This window comes from Loxodonta africana, chromosome 9 (assembly GCF_030014295.1).
Source record: "Loxodonta africana isolate mLoxAfr1 chromosome 9, mLoxAfr1.hap2, whole genome shotgun sequence".
NCBI classification, from domain to species: Eukaryota; Metazoa; Chordata; class Mammalia; order Proboscidea; family Elephantidae; genus Loxodonta; species Loxodonta africana.
This window is the reverse complement of record NC_087350.1, coordinates 53,378,293-53,381,164: the sequence shown is the minus strand read 5'-3', so window position 1 is coordinate 53,381,164 and position 2,872 is coordinate 53,378,293.

Below are 2,872 nucleotides of genomic sequence, written 5' to 3'. Positions count from 1 at the left end.
TATTCCTGTGGCATTAATAATCTTTGCCTATGCTGATGACTTCTTACTGAGAAAACCTATGACTCTCTCCAGAGAACTATTTCACTTCCTTCGAGAACCGTACAAAGCCTGTGTGCTCTCGGACAGGCCAGATTAGATAGGGATTTAATGGTCCCAAAAGAATCTCTTAGTTAAGGACAGGTAAGAACTGGTGGAAGCAATCCCAGCTATCTTACCCATTGGGTAGGTCAACTCTGAGACATGTACTAAGTGGACCATTTTCTCAGAGCTCTGAAATCCAATTCCCTCAGTGGTAACTTACTATTTGCATACATTGTATTGATTACTTGGCCTTCCATGTCTCAGGTTCCCACTCTCCTATTGGTTCTTCCTGGAATTATCTTCCTAATAAACTATTCATATTCAAATACTTTCCTCAGGATCTTGCTCTGGGGGAACTCAAGCTAACACAGTAAGTACAGAAGTGGTCATATGAAGACACTCAGGATAGGATTCTGGCTTAGCATCACTCGATGGTCAAAGATCAGCAGAGCACAATGATGGTGTTCAGTGGAATGGTGATAATTCTGAAGTGCAGAAGTACTGTAACCACTAAGATTCTCACCTGATGTAAATTGGGTTGATGTATTGGTGGGTGTTGAAGCACTGCCTTATAAAGTAAATAGAGCTCTTTGAAAGATACAAACACTTGGCAATTATAAAGCCCATGGAATTGATTGACCTTTGTTAATGATCATAGATACATAAGATTTGATCATATGGGTTTGGCAAATATCCTGTCAATAACATAACAAATTGAACTTAATTTGTGGCAAAAAGAAAATGTGAGTGGCCGAGGAATGAAATGTAGCAGAATATCACAGGTCCCGCCAAGACTCCTGGGCACTCACTATTTCTGGATATGCCCTTGACTTCTTACTCTAAGTACCAACAGCCTTCTGACTGAGGAACTTCCTGCCTAGGGACATGTGTGTGGTCTATGCTTGGGGCTGGCAGAAAGTGCTGAGGAGTTAATAATCCTGGAAAAATTCCTCAGTAAGTGGTGCATGGGAGTTGATGGATATATACCTCAGTTTCCTCTCCCTTTGGTGAAACAATTTAAGGAGTATTTCGTAGTGATTCCCACAGATGTTTGGGGTATTGGTCCCCAGTTACCCACAGCAGCAACCTTCTGCTTCCTTTCCATATCTTACTCCCCATCCCCCTAGGACCCTCCAAATTAAATTGCTTACACTTAAATATCTTTTCTCAGGGTTTCATTCATCTGTGTGGATATCATAGCTATAAGTAGGAAGGACTGGGATAATTTTTGGATTCTGGAGCTCTGTTATCTGTCAGGATATGAGTTGTTTTTTAATTCCTGTTGTCAGAGAGACATTGGTTTAAATGGAAAGTGAACCCTTAGTGGATGAGGTTTTCTTTTTGGGTGAGAACTGGAATTAGCGCAGTGATGGTTGCACAGCATTTTGAATGGACTAAACGCCACCGAGTTGTACACTTTAAAATGGTTAATTTTATGTAATGTGAATTTTACCTCATAAAAAAAGAAACAGTGCTTAAGCAGAAGACTATGCCTTCTTGGATGACTAGGGAAAGATCATTATATGTCTGCTACTCCACCGCCATTTTTATCAGTTCCCCATTTTACTTTCAAAATTATTCCACTTTGTGCAATAAACTGTAATTCCACTTTATCTCTAAGGCATTGGCTTCTCACTAATACATGAACTCCAAGGGGAATGATTTCATTTCTCATTTACTTCTTTTTTTTTCTTACAAATCAAGTCAGTCTCTCACACAAAAACTTATGTACACCTTGCTAAAAAAAAAAAAAAAACAAACACCTTGCTACATACTCCCAATTGCTCTCCCTCTAATGAGACAGCCCGCTCCCTCCCTCTACTCTCTCTTTTCGTGTCCATTTTGCCAGCTTCTAACCTCCTTCACCCTCTCATCTCCTCTCCAGGCAGGAGATGCCAACATAGTCTCAAGTGTCCACCTGATCCAAGAAGCTCGCTCCTCACCAGCATCCCTCTCCATCCCATTGTCCAGTTCAATCCCTGTCTGAAGAGTTGGCTTTGGGAATGGTTCCTGTCCTGGGCCAACAGAAGGTCTGGGGGCCATGACCACCAGGATCCTCCCAGTCTCAGTCAGACCATTAAGTCTGGTCTTTTTATGAGAATTTGGGGTCTGCATCCCACTGCTCTCCTGATTTGTCAGGGCTTTTCTGTTGTGTTCCCTGTCAGGGTAGTCATGGGTTGTAGCCGGGCACCATCTAGTTCCTCTGGTCTCAGGCTGATGTAGTCTCTGGTTTATGTGGCCCTTTCTGTCTCTTGGGCTCATAATTACCTTGTGTTCCTGGTGTTCTTCATTCTCCTTTGATCCATGTGGGTTGAAACCAATTGATGCATCTTAGATGGCCACTTGCTAGCGTTTAAGACCCCAGATACCACTCTCCAAAGTGGGATGCAGAATGTTTTCTTAACAGGTTTTATTATGCCAATTGACTTAGATGTCCTCTAAAACCATGGTCCCCAAACCCCTGCCCCCGTGATGCTGGCCTTCGAAGCATTCAGTTTATTTAGGATGCTGCTTTGCTTTTGGTTTAGTCCAGTTGTGCTGGCCTCGACTGTATTGTGTGTTGTCTTTCCCAACACCTAAAGTAGTTCTTATCTACTATCTAAGTAGTGAATACTCCTCTCCAGCCCTGCCTCCCTCCCCCCTCTCATAACCATGAAAGAATATTTTCTTCTCTGTTTAAACTATTTCTCCAGTTCTTATAATAGTGGCCTTACGCAATATTAGTCCTTTTGCAACGGACTAATTTCACTCAGCATAATGCCTTCCAGATCCTCCACCTTATGAAATGTTT